Genomic DNA, 19,668 nt, shown 5'->3' with positions numbered 1-19,668 from the left:
TTCAGTTGGTGTTTTGGGTCACAATAAAACCCGGCACTAACCAAAGAAGGAGAAAAGTTCGTACCAGAAATCCGGACCTCAATATATGAACTTTGAACTTTTTAATAACCTTTTTTACAGGTTTTATTATTTTAATTACAATGTTTATGCTGTTAGGTTTATATAAGTGGTGTTCACATTAAGATGATAGGGTAGTAACAGGAATATTTTGTTTAATAATATGTCTTTTATTTTATTGTCCTGTGTATAGCATATATGCACACCTTCTTGTTATATAATGGAATCCTGGTAAACAAAGCCCACATCTTATGTGCAATGTAACCCAATGTACTATCCATACCCAATAAGTTGCACCCCAGGAACACAAGAGTTATATTTAACCCCTTGGAAAAAGACAAGATGCTATAAGATATTTGTAGAACTATATATATATAAAAGAAACTGGTTACAAAGGGAGTAGAAATACGACTTTGCCCTAGGGAAGTTATTGACTCTGTGATAGAAGGATAGATAAAGTATTATCCTGCAACTAAACCAGGTTATGTTATTTGGGAAAGTGATTTTAGTGTTTAAAGGTAGAGATGAGGGTTGGGATTTGTTGGGACTTGGTGGTTAGATTATTTCGCTGGGTGCGAAGCTAGTGGATGTTTTTGTATGTGTGTTTGTCCTACTCATTACTCTCTATATATGCGTTATGAACAGCAAAACTTTGGTCCAGAAGTGTGTTGCAACCCCCCCACCGATGCTATGTCTCTTTTTGGTGATGAAAATGTCAGCAGTCCCCCAGAAGAAGAGACCAAAAAAGAAATCAACTGGGCCGATACAATGGCCAGATAGGAATCAAATTATGCACTATGGGACTATTTTTTTGGTCCAGCAGGACTATGATATGGTTAACTGTTCTTTAAAAAGACTGTCTCTAAAGGATACGAGGGGGCTGAGAAGATTGGATATGAGGAAGGTGGGAAGGGTGTGTGTCAACCACAAGGAAAGGATCACAAGTCATCCATTTTGACCATGGTATCCATTTTGTCTGTTCCGATATTCTGAGTAAATGTAGTATGTAAGATGTATGTGTTGGGCAGTCGCTCCTAGGAAATATTAACCCACACCAACCCCCACTTATGCTCAGAAATAGAATTTAAATAATGTTCCCCCTACCTAAGCAAAGAATACGAAATTGAAAGGCATTAATTATTAAAAGTAGCTTAGTTAAGAGAGTTGCGGGAGGTCTAATACCTTTTTAGGAATGTATGATTTGTATGCAAAAGGGGATTTTTTAGTAGTCAATATAGATGCCGTTTTTAACGATACTAAAGACGATATTTTAAGACTCAGTAGCAAATAGCAACAAATTAGAGCAATAGTATTGCAAAATTGTATGGCACTAGATTATCTGTTGGCAGCACAAGGAGGGGTTTGTAAGTTAGTAGGTAAAGAATGTTGTGTTTATATTGATGACCAATCAAAAAGTATACATCATGACATGGACACTCTACCAGAAATTCAATCTAGAATGCGAGAGGAACCAAAAGGGTTCGATTGGACATTTGGTCTTGGAAATTGGCTAGGTGCGTTGGGAATGAAAATTCTTTATGGAATCATGGCAATCGCAAGTTTATTACTTTGTGTGTATATGTTAATTCAGATGGCTAAAAGTGTAATCAGCTCTATTTTTGCCAAAAGAAAGCTGCTTCTGCTTCTAGCTCTACAGTTATGTATATGTTTCCCACAATGAGAGCGAGAAATACCAATAGTCTTGGTACTCGTCAACCACCCATATGTTCATCTCTGATTATCAAACGAGGTACCTAAAAGAGATAGGTTTCTGCATCCCCATGGTCTCTTAGAGGTTTCTCCCTTGGAGTTTTTCCTCTCCTGAGTGGTGTGTAGAAGAATAAATGGGACTGGTCGATTGGATTGTTCTTCCAGAACAAAAGGAGGGTCTGTAAGGTTAAAAACTGTATCTGCCAGCTCTGTTCTTTTCAGAGACTGAACAGGTTAAAATAAATATGTGTCAAGCTTTGTTCTCTCAGAGACTAAATAGTAAAAGTATTCTAGCTGTGGACCAGCTGTCTCAGGATATCTATTACATAAGAAATAAGATTATAAGAAACAAGACCACTAGTCTTGTTTCTTACCCCATTAGTAGTTATTGACCTTTGATCCCTATTTCTACTAATTTAGGCCAGATGGTATATGTCATTTTAGATGTATGATCTATACATGGGAACTGAATTTGTAACAGATGTATGAAATTGACACACGATGTATTGTCCTTGCCTTTTGTATAAATATTCCTCTGTTAGCATATTAAAATCAGAAGTGATGACTCGGCTACCTTGTGTGCATTGAGTCTTTGCTTCTCCGAGCTCGACTATCATATCTGAGACCAGAAGCATATAGCAGCTGCGTGATGAATCTCCCCGGGTCGAGTAGAAGAAGTTGCCTGCTCTAAGGTCTGGTCAGGTAGACTGGACCTAACATTTACCATAGCACATAGCCGCTAAGGTAAAGAATGATTATTTAATGATGTGTGTGTTTTATTCACATTGTAGATGTGCAGAGGGTCTCCGGAGCAGAAACGTTTTGGTTTCAGGTCCGGGGACCCCCTGCCCCCCGAGATACAGACCCCTTTTGGGGGTGCCGGTATCCCTCTGCTTGGTTTACAGGCCCCGGTCACGTGATCGGGGCCTTTAACGCAGAGGGATACCGGTACCTCATAGAGGGGTCTGTATCTCGGGGAGCAGGGGGTCCCCCGACCTGAAACCAATGCGGTTCAGCTCCCGAGACCCCCTGCACATCTACACTAGGAATAAAAATGTATTTCAAATGTATTTATTTGTATTTATTTATTTAGATTTATTTATGTACAGTATTGCGGGGATGCTGTGTGATTTTTTTTATTGTGGGTAGCGGGGGTGGGGGTGGTTATTTACATGGGATCCCCCTCCCCACATTTACATACAGTACACTGCACTCAGAAACACAGGCCAGGGAGATGTAACACACACACAATAGGGGGAGTTTTTTTTTACATAGATTGCAGGGAAGCTAAACGCACACACACAATAGGGGGATAGGGGGAGGGGTTTTTACATAGATTAGAGAGAAGGCAGGGAGTTTTAAAAGAGAGAATAGGGGGAGGGGTTTTTACATAGATTAGAGAGAAGGCAGGGAGTTTTAAAAGAGAGAATAGGGGGAGGGGGTTTTACATAGATTACAGTGAAGTCAGGGAGGTTTAACACAGACATTAAAAATATGTATTGAATGTATTAATTGTTTATTATGCCTTAACCCCTTCATTACCTTAGCGACTATACGCTATGGTAATGAAGCAGCATTTCTGTACTTTAAATAATATTGAGCAGGTGCAGGGGGTCCCCTGAGTTTAGATTTCTGGCTCAGGGAACCCCCTGCTCACTGTACAATATTATTAAAAATACAGAAATGCTGCTTCTTTACCATAGCACATAGCCGCTAAGGTAAAGAATGATTCTTTATTGATGTGTGTATTTTATTCACAGTGTAGATGTGCAGAGGGTCTCCGGAGCAGAAACGTTTTGGTTTCAGGTCCAGGGACCCCCTGTCCCCCGAGATACAGGCCCCTTTTGGGGGTGCCGGTATCCCTCTGCTTGGTTTAACAGGCCGCGGTCACGTGATCGGGGCCTTTAACGCAGAGGGATACCGGCACCTCATAAAGGGATCTGTATCTCGGGGAGCAGGGGGTCCCCCGACCTGAAACCAATGCGGTTCAGCTCCCGAGACCCCCTGCACATCTACACTAGGAATAAAAATGTATTTCAAATGTATTTATTTATTTATTTATTTATTTATGTATTGCGGGGATGCTGTGTGATTATTTTTTATTGTGGGTAGTGGGGGGGGTGAAGGGGGTATTAGCCCCAACGGTGCTTGTTTTGGGCTTGCGGGGGGTAGCGGGAGTGGTTAACCCCTTCATGACGTAGCGGTATTAACTGCTACGGTCGTGAAGGGGTTAAGTGCACTCGCAACCCCCCCGCAAGTCCTAAACTCACACCAAGGGCCAAATACCCCCTTCACCCACCCCCGCTACCCACAATAAAGCGGGCACGGTGGGTTAACCCCTTCATTGCCTTAGCGGCTATAATACTATGGTAATGAAGCAGCATTTCTGTTTTTTTAATAATATTGAGCAGGAGCAGGGGGTCCCCTGAGTTTAGATTTCTGGCTCAGGGAACCCCCTGCTCACTATACAATATTATTAAAATACAGAAATTCTGCTTCTTTACCATAGCGCATAGCCGCTAAGGTAAAGAACGAGTGTTTATTTATATATGTGTGTTATTTATACTGTACATGTGCAGATGGTCTCCGGAGCAGAACCGCTGTGGTTTCAGGTCCGCGGACCCCCTGCTCCCCGAGATACAGGCCCCTTTTGGGGGTGCCGGTATCCCTCTGCTTGGTTTAACAGGCCGCGATCACGTGATCGGGACCTTTAAACGCAGAGGGATACCGGCACCTCATAAAGGGGTCTGTATCTCAGGGAGCAGGGGGTCCCCCGACCTGAAACCAGTGCGGTTCAGCTCCCGAGACCCCCTGCACATCTACACTATAAATAAAAATGTATTTAAAATAATTTTTAATGTGCCGCTGTTTGCGCAGAGAGAGCAGCGGATCTCTCTCTGCTGCAAACACATCTCGCCCCCCGCCGGCCCATACAGTAGTATCATTTATGTATGTGCATATACAGTACTGTATGTGTACAGTACTGTATGTTAGGGGTTATAGGGGCTGTTGTTATACAGTATATATACATACTGTACAGTATATATATATACTGCATTACAATTCATGAATTTATGCCATCTGGTGGACACGCGAAGCATTGCAGCCTATTTAATCCTGATCATAATCATTTAACAGAGCAGCCGCCCGTCAGCCAGGCATGAACCATGGCTGGGAAGGCAAACGCAACGGGGCTTGTCAGAGGTGAGGAGCGGCGCATTCCAGGTATCTGCCAGGTACATACTGGTTATTTGCTCTAATAAAGTGTGTCGCAGCAGTACCCACCTCAATCTCACTTAGGGTGGAGGAAAGAGGGCTACATTTGGAGGCGCTGCTGAGATCCAGACCTGGGGTGCCCTAAAGATTTTTTTTTTCCAAATTTCCAAAAATGTTTGTAAAGTCCGGACACGAGGTCCTCGCCTGGGCCTTGAGGCAAGATTTTAACCCCCGTCTTTAGGCCTTCCCACAACTATATCCGTTGTGGAGGTCTGTGATCATATGCATTAAATTCCCGGGTGGCCGTACTCCTGTATTTTAGATGAAGAATAAGACCACACATCCATGTGGAGATCGATACTTTTTGTGGTGACACCCACGTGGGATATATGCCTGTCAGAGGCACCGTCCACACTGTTTATGCCAGGGGGCCCCCTGAGGGTTACTCTTTAGTCTACACTGACTTGGTGCCATGGCAACTCTCCCCAGGTTGGAAGCGTGCACATGCTGCTGCGCTCAATACGGCGCCGAATTGCCTTGCAGAAAGCTGCCCGGGATTGGTGTGAAACCCCAAACCCCACCCCCTGCAAGTGGGTGGTTCCGTACTGAAGCCCTTAATCTCTACTCCCCATCCCCCAGATTTAACCAGGGGGAGGGATCACCATGAGCGTGACTTTGCAAAAATCTGGCCAGGACTGGCGGGAAAACCAGAGCCCCGCCCCCACAATTTGAGTGGCGCAGAGCCGAGCCAGGACCACTCTTTTGTAGAATGTGCCCCATCTCCAATTCACCCCAAGTGGAAATTGTACGAGGAACTGCAGTCAGCAGATTTTGTTCTTCATAATAGAAGTATAAGATGCAGTAAATCACACCCTCAAGTGTATGGAGCCTGGCTACCAATAATGGGGAAGGTACCCTTTCTTTTGTGTCCGTGTATACAAAATGTATTGAGTCTGTCTGGTAGTATGAGCTATGACCCCGACCTGCTGCTACTAGACTACAATGAGGTGTTCATAGAAGCGATAAGGTGCCTACGCTACTCTTGTGTCACTTGTGACTTCCCAGATGGTGAAATGACTTGGGTACCCAGGTGTACCTGCTGCGGAGTACAGTTTCCGGAGCCAGTGCTGCTGGAGACTCCGTAACCCGCCAAGGAAGAAGCGGTCGACTTCAATACTGAGCCAGTCAATGCAGGTAATCAATTTACCTTAATCACAGAAGTTTCGGAGGGCTTGTGCCCTCTAACCGCGGTCCCAGATCCGGTTCTAGAGCCGGAACCAGCGGAGAAAGATGCGATTGGCTTCTCCACACGGGGGGGGGGGGGTACCACCTGCTCTGACTTTCACCCTCGGCTGTATAGATTCATACGGCCCCAAAGTTAGGCTCGCCAATGGTAGTATGCCCATGTGTATTAGAAGACTGTAATGTGTCTTGTGGCTGGACAGCTGGCTTATCTATGTTACCAATAGTGCTCACGACGACAGAGGTAGATGGGGAAGGATGCCTGCACTGCTGCCTGATCAGTTGTGATTGCCCCGTCGGTGAATTGACCCGGGGGCTCAAGTGTCCCGACTGTGAGGTGCAGTTCCTGAAACCCAAAATGCCGCAGCCTACAGAACCGCCAGAGAAAGAGGAGGAGGAGCCTGACCTCTCTACTAAAGTGAGTTATGCTGGTAATCAGTCTGTCCTAATTCCAGAGGCCTCAGGGGACCCGTGTGTCCAAACCAATGTTGCAGACACTATTCCAGACCCTCTCAAAGGGGACATCCTAGTTCTAGAACAAGAACCTCTGATGGTGGAACTCGTAGAGAAAGAGGCGCCTGACGTCTCTACCCAGGCGGTCAACGCCGCTGCTAGTCAACCTACCTCAGCTATGGAGGTTGTAGAGGGCCCGTGTGCCAAAATGGACATTCTAGACTCAGGTCCCGAGCCGGAGCCACCGAAAGCAGAGTCACAGATGTCGGAGCTCCAGATGTCGGTTCCGAACCCGGTTCCCGAGCAGGAGCCTCAGATGCCAGAACCACCGAGCGGGGTGAATGCCCAGGAAAAGTGGGGTGCACTTCCGATAGTGGCACTGGAGCAAGACTGTTTGCTGTTGATAGCCAACAGCGAATACAAGATACCCAGATGCTATCCCCCTGTGGAAGTATCTCTTCTCTCTCCTATCACTGACACTGATCCACCATTAGTGGTGATGCGCCACCCGGTGGACCACTCCTGCAAAGACACAGAGCCAACTATCTCGGCAGATAAAGAGCCTGCTGTGGGTCCGTGGGTCCTAGATGAGGTGTATCCAGATGCTGCCACATGCTCTGCGGTGGGCCCGTGGGCCCGAGGTGAGATTGCTCATGACCTGGCGGTGGGCCCGTTGTACATTGACATTCTCCGACAGCAAGCGTAGGTGCGGCCAGAACCGCAGAAGAGTCCCATGGCCGTGGTGACTCCCAGTGTGTCGGAGGAACAGTCGGAGATGAGACCGGAGGAAGAGGATTCCATCGCAAGCCAGCGGAGTGGTGAGATACCCTTTTACTCCCCACATACTCCGATGGAGGCGCTGGACCTAGGAGAAGAAGAGGAAGTTACGGTGCGGTACCCAGTCCAAAATGGCGGCTCTCGTCAACCTGGGAGCTCGTGCGTTCCAACTCAAATGGTCCTAGGACTGGGATCCAATGCTCCCAAGTTTCCAGAAAATGATTGCTACCAGGCGGTACAGGATCAACAGTGTGTACCGGCCATCTGCCAAGTGGAGGGACAATTCAACTCTACCCTGATGTCCAGTGCAGCTGAGGTGGTAACAGTCAGCGTTCCTGATAACCTGCTGGACACTGTGAATTAATGCAGTGGTAAGGTAGCAACCCTTTACCCCCTGCAGGATGTAACCGAGACTTTGAGTACAGAGACATTGCTAATTGCTCGCTTCCCAGTGGAAGGCTCCCAAGTGCTTAGGGACAAGGACTGTTTTGCAAATGCCCCATTGAAATTTGCCTCCTTTAAGCACAAAAAGGAGCGCTCCATTCACCATGTGGTGGACCGCGGAAAAGGTCAAAATCTCCTGGCCTACCGCTTCCATGCCGCGGATGGCCGGGTAGAGGTCTGGCCAAGAGACACTGTGCTATTCCTTCCACCATGGGGAGAAAGTAGTATGGAACCAATGACTGTTGCACCTGACCATGAGTTTGCGGAGGCTCACAAAAGTCAAAGTGAGGTACCCCCACATTATCAGTTAGGGGCACCCCACAATTGGTCTCAGCAAACAGCTAACACTCAGCTGGCCTCGGGTATAACTGTTATGATTAAGTTATGCACTGTTGATGTTAAAGCACCCATGATAAGTTGTATATACTATGCCCTGCATTTTTATTATATAACTCTGTGCTGTGTGATGCTGTCCTCCAAGCGGGGTCGTTGGTATTTCCACCAGGTGGAGAATGCAGCCTGGTCCCCTTTGGCTCCTCGGTTCCTCTTCCCATTACCTTCCCCATTGAGAAGGCAGTTGCGGGGGCGAGCGCGTCTCTCTGTGGCGTCAGAGGCACGGCGCCGCCATCTTTGTTATGTCCGCATGGGCGCGGAGGCTCGCGCATGCGCAGACGTGGCAGCCAATATAGTGAGCGTGAAGGGGCAGAGATGGTGCTCCGTAGCGCAGGGACTCCCCAAGGTCACGCATGCGCAGAAGAGAGCAGTGGCAGCCATTACCGGGTTGCACAGGCGCGGCAGACATAGCGCACACGGCCCTAATGTTAAAGAGAGCCAATGTGGCTTGGAGTGCAGCCACAGCAGTTAGTTTGACTGTGTCAGTGAGAGGCCCCACATAGGAATAAGGGGGTTTGCTTTCTAAGTTATTCAGTGGCAGTTCACCACGTGCAACTGGAACTGGTGATATTACACACAGAGTCTGGGATCAGACAGAATCTACAGCAAGAGATCTTCTGCATGCAGGGACTAGGTTAGAGGTATACCCCGAGGGCCCAGTTAGTCCCCTGAGACACTATAGAGGAATACTGTATGTTATAGGGACTGCCTTAAGACAGGGACTGCTTCACCATACTCAGAGAGGAAGAGACATGCTGCAGGACAGTGCCTGAATGCCCATGCAGCCTGAGAGCAGAAAGAGTGCCTGACTCCATAGCAGAGACAGTGGTAAAGGATCATTCCGGCTGGGGATCCCTCCCCTGTGGAGTCAGCGTGTGTATCCATTCCTGCAGAGAGCAGCGCAGTGCGGCTTGGGATCACTGTGCGGTGTTGCTGAGTTTCAAGGATTATCCTGATCAGGAGCAGTGATCAGGGAGGTAGTATAATAAGTGCACAATCGGGCCCCAAAACAGGGAAGCGCTATCCCTCACACTCACACTCTCTTTATTGTTGTGGACACTGAAGGGATAAGTGCCCAAGCACATTATTATCAAAGGGACTGAGGGTAATGTGATGATGGACATGGGGGTGAGGGGATAGTATGCATTCAGGGTGATGCAATGTTATTCTTATGATGTATTGATGTTATACAAAGAGAGTTTCATTGAAGTTATCGTTCATGCTCAATAAATACTGTTTTTTCACATTATGTGTATTTACTGTATGGTTGTCCTGGTGAGGGCACACTCCCACCACGTTGGGATTCCTCATCAGTGGAGGCGCTGCACCGAGTGTAAGTATATACCCCAGGTTCCCCGTGGCAGAAGCTCAGCCCTCCTGGTTGCCAAACAGGTACAGCACCACACTGATACGTAGTCAGATACACCTACCCACCTCAATCTCACTTAGGGAGGAGGAAAGAGGGCTACATACGGTTCATGCATTTACATTGATTTTTATTCAATATTATCCCTTGTTCATTTTGTTATATACTATTTGTGGTCACATACAGTTAGGTCCAGAAATAATTGGACACTGATACAAGTTTTGTTATTTCGGCTGTGTACCAAAATAAATTCAAGTTACAGTTAAATAATGAATATGGGCTTAAAGTCCAGTCTATCAGCTTTAATTTGAGGGTATTAACATCCAAACTGGAGGAAGGGTTTAGGAATTACATCTCTTTAATATGTAGTCCCCTCTTTTTCAAGGGACCAAAAGTAATTGGACAATTGACTCTCAAGCTGTTTCATGGACCGGTGTGGGCTATTCCTTCATTATTTCATCATCAATTAATCAGGTAAAAGGTCTGGAGTTGATTCCAGGTGTGATATTCGCATTTGGAAGCTGTTGCTGTGAACCCACAACATGCGGTCAAAGGAGTTCTCAATGCAAGTGAAATAGGGCATCCTTAGGCTGCAAAAAAAAAAAATCCATCAGGGAGATAGCAGGAATATTAGGAGTGGCCAAATCAACTGTTTGGTACATTCTGAGAAAAAAGGAAAGCACTAGTGAGCTCTGCAACACAAAAAGGTCTGGACGTCCACGGAAGACAACAGTGGTGGATGATTGTAGGATCCTTTCCATGGTAAAGAAAAACCCCTTCACAACATCCACCCAAGTGAAGAACACTCTCCAGGAAGTAGGCATATCATTATACAAGTCAAACCATAAAGAGAAGACTTCACGAGAGCAAATACAGAGGGTTCACCACAAGGTGCAAACATTCATAAGCCTCAAGAATAGAAAGGCCAGATTAGACTTTGCCAAACAATATCTAAAAAAGCCAGCCCAGTTCTGGAACAGCATTCTTTGGACAGATGAAACTAAGATCAACCTGGTCCAGAATGATGGGAAGAAAAAAGTATGGAGAAGGCTTGGAACGGCTCATGATCTGAAGCATGCCACATCATCTGTAAAACACGGTGGAGGAAGTGTGATGGCATGGGCATTCATGGCTTACAATGGCACTGGGTCACTAGTGTTTATTGATGATGTGACAGAAGACAGAAGCAGCCGGATGAATTCTGAAGTGTATACGGATATATTGTCTGCTCAGATTCCGCCAAATTCAGCGAAGTTGATTGGACGGCGCTTCACTTTACAGATGGACAATGACCAAAAACATACTGCGAAAGCAACCCAGGAGTTTTTTAAGGCAAAGAAGTGGAATATTCTGCAATGACCGAGTAAATTACCTGATCTCAACCCAATCGAGCATGCATTTCACTTGCTGAAGACAAAACTTAAGGCAGAAAGAACCATGAACAAACAACAACTGAAGACAGCTGCAGTAAAGGCCGGGCAAAGCATCACAAAGGAGGAAACCCAGCGTTTGGTGATGTCCATGCGTTCCAGACTTCAAGCAGTCATTGTCTGCAAAGGATTCTCGACAAAGTATTAAAAATGAACATTTTATTTATGATTGTGTTAATTTGTCCAATTACATTTGAGCCCCTGAAATAAGGGGACTGTGTATGAAAATGGTTGCAATTCCTAAACGTTTCATTCGATATTTTTGTTCAACCCCTTGAATTAAAGCTGAAAGTCTGCACTTCTATTGCATCTCAGTTGTTTCATTTCAAATGCATTGTGGTGGCGTACAGAGCCCAAATTATGAAAATTGTGTCAGTGTCCAATTATTTCCGGACCTAACTGTATATTTTTAGTTAGCAATATATACACATTGGCAATATATAGACAAACTTATATCATTCTTTGACATTTATATATAATATCCATTTGGTTAAACCATCATCTTATTAGAATTCACGTTTTTATATCTAAATGGCCCATACTATCAAGGGCAATTCTAAAATTCTTTTATATATACGTATAACATTTTTCTAATATGTACACCCATTTATTGGCGCAGTCTTTTTTGTTTTAATCTATGTGGAGAGTGGTCAATGGTTTTTAGACAGCTGCCTTAGTGGGTGTTCATATTTCTTCTAATTTGCAATAAACGTCAAGATGATGCTTAATAGTAAAGATAGATTAGCTAGAAAGCAAAAATACATTACTACTACTGAATCAAATCAAGTAGAAGAAATGGAGGAAAACACTATAGATTTGAAAGTCAAATTCTTTGGGCTTGAGAATTTGGCAAAAGAGGAAATGAAACATTGGTTAGATTTATTATCACTGCAGAAATATTTAGATGAAAAATTGGTCCCAAGAGGTTTGAGAATTATTAAGAAACCTACTTTTGAGACAGACGAAACATTCAAATCAATTGGAATCAAACTTTAGAAAACTGTTCTTTTTCTCTAATTCGTCTTCTTATAACATATCGTGAAGACAGGTTAAAAACTATTGAAGAGCGCATGCGCGAAGGATCGGAGTACGGAGGCATAAGAGAATAGCTCCGTCCCGCGCTATTAAAAGATAACGAATAAAACTACCTCACACATAAAACCAAGTTCCCACACACATATCCTGAGCAGTATAAACACCCCAGGATGGCTCCGAAGAAGCCGGTGGGGCAAAAAAAGCAGAAGATATCCGATGTGCGGACGTACTTTGGAGGAACAGCAGAAAGTGCCCCAACCAGAGAAATGGCGGACACTGACACAGAAATAGAAGGAGATGATGAGGACACAAACAGTCAATCCCAACTCCCAGTCAGACGTTGCGACTTCGCACGACTGTACACTGACTTGAAAAAGCTTTTACAAGCAGATATCAAAGAAGTCAAGAGGGAGATTACCAAACTGGGCACACGAACTGATGATCTAGAAACTAAAGTTGATCTCACGATTAAAGCGGGGAAGAAAACAGATAAAAAAACAGCAGACCTACAAAAACAAATAGATGACCTAAAAGAGCGGCAGGAGGACGCGGAAAACCGCGATAGGCAAAATAACATGAGAATACGCGGAGTCTCAGAAGAGATCGGAGACTGTGAGGCCTTCACCGCAAGATGGCTGTAGTCCCTAATGCCAGACAGCCCAAAAGAAACACTCACAATGGACCGCTGTCATCGGGCCCTACGCTCCCGACCAACCCAGAATGAACAACCGAGAGATATCATTCTCCGGTTGCACTATTACACAACCCGGGAAGCGGTATTACGACTAACAAGAGTCTTACCGTCGGTGGAATTTGAGGCCAATAAATTACAAATCTTACAGGATCTGTCCCCACTTACCTTGGCGAGACGTCGCTCCCTGTTCCCTGTGACTAAAGTACTCCGGGACAATAATACTAGATATCGCTGGACCTTCCCGTTCGGACTCCAAGTCACGAAAAACGGGAGATCCCTTACACTGAAGGATATTGGGGAAGGTCCAGAGTTCCTGAAGGCACTGGGCCTGCAAAGCCTCCTGACTGAAGCGGCGGAGGAAGAACAAGTCCTGGAGCCGGAATGGAGCGGAGGGCCAACCTCACCAAAACCCAAGCGAATAAAATGAACATCGCAATAAAGATCTTTTATGGACAATTACAACAAGTTGTTGTCGGTTACTCGAGTTACTAAGTTAAAGGCCAAACTGGGCCTTGTTGTGTTCTGAACCGGAGCTGACCCGCACCGCTACTCCGCCCTTAAATCTCATTCTGAACACCCCTCAGAATCCCTCTGATTGGAACCTAAGTCCCCCCGCGGAATCCGGTCAAAATACCCAAGTCCTGGATAAAGAAATCAAGAAACTCACTTTTTGACGATCACCACGAGGAAGATGGAAGATGGCTGACACCCTGGAGCTTCTTGTGTCTCATCGTGAGGTGCAGATCCAGGAAATGGTGAGCGAGCGGGAACGAAGAGCAGCACGTCCTCCGCGAGACATCAGGAGATCCAAAATGGCCACCGCCGGAAACCGGAAGTAGCCGTCATCGGACAGCGCTAGAGGCACCGGCGCCATCTTGGAGGTGGCAAATATATCCAGAGCGACTGCGAGCCACGAAGGCCCCACGGGCAGGCAGAGACAGATACTAATAAAGACACTGCCTGGTTACAAGCTATGGAGGCCGGACAGGGCCATGATGGCCGTAACGGTCAAGACACTGGGACAAAGGGATAAGGGCAAAAAGAGGGAAACACAAAAAAGCGCACACACAAAGGTGGGAGGCGGCAAAGGAGGGCAATAAGGGAAACCCACAGAACAGTGAACGACTACATCAGAGGGGACACACATAGATGACAACAGAGTGAAGAGAGACTAGGGGATAAGGGGCCACGGAGAGGAAGGCAATAAGTCTGAAAAAAAGACTAAAAGAGCGTTGGTGCGGACGCAGCACACATAGTTATTACTACATACACAACACAAGTTAAAGTTAAAGTTTTAGGAATTAAGGAGACCATAAATAAGGCTTCAGGTTTAAGAGTAGTTTAACCCAGCAGGTCAATAAGGAGTAAAGGGGTCAAGTACATTGACTTGAAGGAGGTAGTTAAATGGAGAGAGCGGGCCGGAGGGTAAAGGAGAGCTTCATACCCCGAGGTCGGCATGTGCTCTAGACGAGATCTGGGAAGGAGGGTCTCCCAGAAGCCCGTCAAAGTCCTTTGGGGAGGGAGAGAGGGTATTGGTCCTGAGGGTGCGGGGCCACACTCCCCGAAGGCGATGAGCTCTACTTCAGGACAGGGGAGTCCTGAAAAGGAGAACATATTGTTTACACATGTTTATTTACATGGTGTTTTTTCTTTTATGTAATTTTTGTACCTATCCTCTTGTGTCTTACAACGCCCCCCCCTCCCACCTGTCCCCCAGGCGACTGAGGTCACCAACACCGCAGCAGTCACAGTCTTACCAGATCAAATGTCGAGAAGGACTCCAAAGCGCGAACCCAGTCCAGTGATAGCAGCTACCGCACAGAAGTCACTAGAAGACGATCCTAATGGGTAGAGAGATACGTTGCATTTCCCATAATGTAAAGGGACTGAATAACCCAGCTAAGCGTAAGTTGGCCTTTAAAGACTATAACAGACACAAAGCAGACATCCTCTTCCTTCAAGAGACACACTTTTCTAAAAAAAGCTTCCCCAAATACATTGACAAAGATTTTAACACAATTTACCTTGCCTCCGCTACAGTGAAGAAACGAGGGGTGGCCATTGTATTCCACAAAAATGTACTATTCGAGCTAGAAAAAAAGGTGATAGACGCTGAAGGCAGATACATCATTTTGGTGGGATCCATACAAGGTCAAGCCCTTACACTGGTTTCGCTATACGCCCCTTGTGAACAGGCCGCAGATTTCTTTGCCATTTTCTTCCGGTGCTTGCAGCGGGAAGCAAAGGGCCAAATAATTCTGGCAGGAGACCTAAATAGGACGTTAAACCCAAAGCTAGACAGATGTACGGCCCCTAATCCACCCAACAGACGAGACATACTAACAATCTTTCACGGCCTCCGAGACTGTCAGCTAGTGGACATTTGGAGGGAGCAACATCCACAGACCAAGGACTATACTTTTTACTCCCACCCTCATAACCGATATAGCCGGATAGATTACTTCCTTGTGTCCAACAGACTGATCCCAATGGTCTCCCATATGGGCATACACGATATTTCGTGGTCAGACCACGCACCTATAGAGCTGCGGTGCGAGCTAAATTTACTAGACAGACCGGGAGCGAACTGGAGATTAAATGAACTACTGTTAAAAATCCCTAAATTCGACTCAGAGATTGCAGACAAAATCAGAGAATATTTCGAAGAGAACGAGGGGAGTGTATCTTCACCTGCCACACTGTGGGAGGCCCATAAGGCTACCCTCCGGGGATCTCTTATGTGCCTAGCTGCTAGACGCAAAAGAGAACAAGAGAGTCAGATAAAGGATCTGAAGGGGAAATTGGCATCCTTGACCGCAATGCACAAAAGCTCCAAAAAGGAGGCAATCTTGGAACAGATTCGAGATATCAAAAAGCAACTAAATCTAAAACTGACATCTCAAGCTGAAAAAGAAATGAGCTGGACTAAACGCAGATTCTTCGAGAAGGCGAACAAGCCGGACACTCTTCTAGCATCTAGACTTAGAAATAAGAAACCACATTTTCAAATTCAATCAATACGCACGCAGGGAGGGGAGCTTACCTCTCATCCTAAACGAATCGTAGAAGAATTCAAGGATTACTACTAGTCGCTCTACGATGGGGGTAAAGTTATCCATAATCAGAAAACAAAAAATAATCTCCGAGAATTTCTGAAAGAGGCAAATTTGCCCACATTGAGTCGGGTGGAAAGAGAGGCACTACAGGAGGACTTCTCTTTAGAAGAGTTGACAGATGTTGTAAAGTCTCTTAAGCCAGCCAAGGCGCCCGGACCAGATGGCTACTCAAACCTCTACTATAAAAAATACTTAAAACTTCTAGCCCCACATTTATTGAAACTCTTCAATTCGGTACTACAGGTAGCTTCGTTCCCAGCACAGATGCTCCAGGCATCTATATCTTTGATCTATAAAGCAGGAAAGGACCCGGCAGACTGTAAGAGCTACCGGCCCATCTCTTTAATCAACACAGACATAAAAAAAAATTCAAAACTCATAGCCAAAAGAGTGGGTATCATCCTTCCCAGGCTGATACATCCAGATCAGGTGGGGTTCATCAGTGGCAGGCAGGCGCCAGACAACACCAGACGAATAATTGATGTAATTGATTTGGCCCAGAAGCAAAATATCCCTTCGATGGTGCTTAGTCTAGATGCCGAAAAAGCGTTTGACCGGATTGACTGGCCCTACCTGAAAGAGACGCTGGGGGCATTTGGCTTCGGAGGAAGCTTATTGGGGGCCATTCTGGCACTGTACGAGGGGCCAGCAGCGAGGGTGAGACATCAGGGGTTCCCTTCAGAGCTCTTCCAGATCCATAGTGGCACGAGACAAGGATGCCCGCTGTCCCCCTTGCTGTTTGCCCTCTGTATTGAACCCTTGGCGGCACATATTAGGAACAGCCCGGATGTCACAGGCATAACATTCAAAGAGCAGTCACACAAAGTGGCCCTGTACGCGGATGATGTGATCCTGACATTGTCCCAGCCTCTTACCTCTCTACCCAATGTGTTCTCAATCCTTGGGAGATTTAATCAAATTTCGGGTTTCAAAATTAATCAGGCCAAATCAGAAGCTCTCAATTTAAATCTGCCCAAATCAACAGAAAAACTAATTGGACTCAATTTTAACTTCAAATGGCAGCCCTCCATGATCAAATATTTAGGGGTTAATCTCACCACGGATTATAAAACCTTATATAAGGCCAATTACCCACAATTGTTTAGGACACTAAAAGAGGACCTACGGAGATGGGCAGAATATGGCATCTCGTGGATAGGCAGGATTCAATGCGTCAAAATGAACCTTCTCCCACGGGTGCTATATCTCTTTCAGACCCTCCAGATTCCCCTGCCAAGAGAAGAGATCCTCTCTTTACAGTCCGCAATAACGAAATTTATTTGGAACAAAAAAAGCCCCAGAATTAAGAAAGATATCTTGAGGAGGCCGACCTCGAGAGGAGGGCTGGGGGTGCCCTGCTTGTTCGCGTACTACGAAGCAGCTCAACTAACGCAGATTCTGCAGTGGCACACAGACCCAACCCTTAGGAGATGGGTGGCACTGGAGAGGGAGTGCTGCGCTCCGGTGGATTTGAAAAACCTGATATGGCTGCCCAGGAGTAGCCATGTACGGATGCAAACACCACTGCAGGCCATGAGAAATTCCCTGAAAATATGGGAGGCCACTAAATTTAGATGTTCTCTCACAACACAGCAGTCATTGATGACCCCCATTTGGGGTAACCCAGATTTCGCTCCAGGCCTAGATAGCGCTCAATTTGCAAATTGGATTCAGGCAGGCTACCTCCGATTATATGATCTGGAGGGCAGGGATGTAGTTAAATCCTTTGCTCATGTAAAAGAGGAAAAAAACATTCCGAACTCCGAATTGTTTAGATACTTACAGATCAGGGCTTTCTATAATAAGACCCCTATTCGGCCACGGAGAACAAATTTTGAGCAGATGTGTGCCAGACAAACGGACGCACGGGGACTAACCTCTCGAATGTACAGGGAAGTGATCTGTCCGGAGACAGCTGATGCGCCAAGACTTAATTACATGAGGCAATGGGAAATAGACTTGGGAGATACACTAGAGGACGACGAATGGGACAGGATCCTACAGGCAGCAGCGAAGAGCTCTATCTTTACCACACTAAAGGAGAACGCCTATAAGGTCCTGATGCGTTGGTACTACACCCCAACAAAACTCTCTAAATTTGTCAAAGGCTATTCCCCGCTCTGCCCCAAGCAGTGTGGGGAAAGAGCGGTCTTGCATCACATGCTGTGGTCATGCACTAAGGTGGCCCCGATTTGGGGTAAGGTGCAGGAGTGGCTGCAATGGCTAACTGGGATCGAGATCCCCTTCGGCCCGTGGCTGTTCCTGTTGGGTCGTCGGGTTCAGGGGTTCTCGAACGCAACGCACAAACTGATTGCACACTTCGCCACAGCCACCAGGTGTGAGATCGCAGCACTGTGGAAGCAACCGGAGATTCCAATTATACCCAAAATCAGAAACAGAATTTGGTTCGTCTGCCGGATGGAACAGTTGACAAGTCTGGTCAACGACACCGGCACAAATTTCCTAAAAGTTTGGTCGCCTTGGTTGGAACAGACAGACATCCCGGGGATAGATGTTACCAAAATATTGCAATGATATTAAGAAAAGGCGCTCTCCGGTAGTGAAATGGATCCTAGACGTTAGGCCCTGGGTTACTTGTCTTCAAAAAGTGCACATTTAACCGATTCATAACTCAATACAGAGAAGGAGAGTTAGGATAAAGTCACCCCAACAGCTGGGGTCCCGGACATAAACATGGAAGATTATTCAGAAACAGAACAAATGCTGCCTGAGTCGCCCACCTCCCCCCTCCCCTCCACCCCATCCTCTTCCTATCCCCGGTTCCTGTGTTCGTCCTGTATGTCATGTCACGTAATACATGTTGATTGGAGGAGATAATCGGAAATAAGGTGAATCGTTGTAAGCTAATGGATTGTGTTAACATGTCTGTACTGTTTCACCCAATAAAATAAAAGTTATAAAAAAAAATAAAACTATTGAAAAAGAGATTCAGGAATTACAAGACACTCTCACTCCATTTGTGGATAGTGAAGAATTTAAAGAATTGGACAATTTGGTGATTAAGAGAGTACTCAAATTTGAGGAAGAATTCTAGAACGTAAAGATAACAAATTTGAAAGAGATATAAATGATTACACTACAGACAGGGTGAGAGATTGGAGACGTAACAAAAGGGATGGTTCATATCACTATACTCCACATAGACAGGGACGCAAATCTAGTAAAAAAAAGAGAAAAAAAAGTAGAGAGCCTAGTTATACTAATGCTTCCAAGCCCAAAGTTTTCAAACACTTTACAAGGGCCAATAATAAAGATAGAAAAGGCTATATTAACTCTAATCTAATCATCAATCTCCCAAATCCATTGTTGGAGAAAATAGATTTGAAATTCTAAGTGAAGAACTACTCATTCCAAACATAGGTCTAGAATCCAAGGATAAAGGGGATAGCAGTGGAGCTATACCCAAATCACAGAATATGGATTAAGGTAAACCATCATGTAGCTCCAACAAAATAACTTCTCATACTGCTTTTTTTAGAATTGGTGAGTCATCACGAAGCGACAGAGAAAGGGAGGACTTACTCCCTTTGGGACAAAACGTCACAGCCATCATCCTCTCTCAGAAAAAGAAGCAACGATGAAGAATATCAGTGCAGCAGCAGCAAAGAAAGAAGGCAAGCAGACTGAGGGTTTTAACGCCGGAGAGTCACGGTATCTTCAATCTGCCCACCACACATCACTGCTGGCAAAGGGATTATCTTTTCCACCCAGTAG

At 45.6% G+C, this 19,668-nt stretch overlaps 1 long non-coding RNA gene across 1 annotated transcript in view; it reads left to right on the top strand.

Annotated features, from left to right (window-relative positions):
* Window positions 1–5,003, top strand: part of LOC142466719 (uncharacterized) — a 115,210-nt gene extending 110,207 nt beyond the window's left edge. Inside the window, exon 3 of the long non-coding RNA XR_012788199.1 lies at window positions 4,906–5,003. This is a non-coding gene — a long non-coding RNA (uncharacterized LOC142466719). The remainder of the gene's footprint in view (window positions 1–4,905) is intronic.
* The last annotated feature ends 14,665 nt before the right edge of the window (window positions 5,004–19,668 follow it).

The sequence above is a fragment of the Ascaphus truei genome, chromosome 15 (genome assembly GCF_040206685.1).
Source record: "Ascaphus truei isolate aAscTru1 chromosome 15, aAscTru1.hap1, whole genome shotgun sequence".
NCBI lineage: Eukaryota > Metazoa > Chordata > Amphibia > Anura > Ascaphidae > Ascaphus > Ascaphus truei.
This window is presented reverse-complemented; position numbering and strand designations above follow the sequence as displayed.